A 926-nucleotide genomic window follows, 5' to 3' on the forward strand; every position below is an offset into this window, starting at 1 on the left:
CCAGCTGTTTGTTCATGGTAGCTCAGCTCTCCTACAGTCGGCCTCTCCTCCAACTGTCTGAATCTCAGCTCTCCTACAGTCGGCCTCTCCTCCAACCGTCTGAATCTCAGCTCTCCTACAGTCGGCCTCTCCTCCAACTGTCTGAATCTCAGCTCTCCTACAGTCGGCCTCTCCTCCAACTGTCTGAATCTCAGCTCTCCTACAGTCGGCCTCTCCTCCAACCGTCTGAATCTCAGCTCTCCTACAGTCGGCCTCTCCTCCAACTGTCTGAATCTCAGCTCTCCTACAGTCGGCCTCTCTCCTCCAACCGTCTGAATCTCAGCTCTCCTACAGTCGGCCTCTCCTCCAACTGTCTGAATCTCAGCTCTCCTACAGTCGGCCTCTCCTCCAACCGTCTGAATCTCAGCTCTCCTACAGTCGGCCTCTCCTCCAACTGTCTGAATCTCAGCTCTCCTACAGTCGGCCTCTCCTCCAACTGTCTGAATCTCAGCTCTCCTACAGTCGGCCTCTCCTCCAACTGTCTGAATCTCAGCTCTCCTACAGTCGGCCTCTCCTCCAACTGTCTGAATCTCAGCTCTCCTACAGTCGGTCTCTCCTCCAACTGTCTGAATCTCAGCTCTCCTACAGTCGGCCTCTCCTCCAACTGTCTGAATCTCAGGTTTCTCGCAGCTCTCCTTCTGTCCGTCTCCCCTACGTCTAATAAATGGTACGTGCAGCATCAATTGTTACAGATTTTTTTTTTTTAAAGATTTTTCTGCCTTTATTGATAGGAAAGTAGGCTGACAGGAAATAGGGAGAGAGATGGGGGGGGGGTGACACACAGCAAAGGTCGTCGGGATCGGGAGTCGAACCCGCGACATGCTGTCAAGCTGGATTACCAGCGTATGTGGTATATGCGCCTGGACCGCTAGGCCAGCGGGCGCCCC

The sequence above is a fragment of the Gymnoscopelus microlampas genome (genome assembly GCF_963454915.1).
Source record: "Gymnoscopelus microlampas genome assembly, chromosome: 3".
In the NCBI taxonomy this organism is placed as follows: domain Eukaryota; kingdom Metazoa; phylum Chordata; class Actinopteri; order Myctophiformes; family Myctophidae; genus Gymnoscopelus; species Gymnoscopelus microlampas.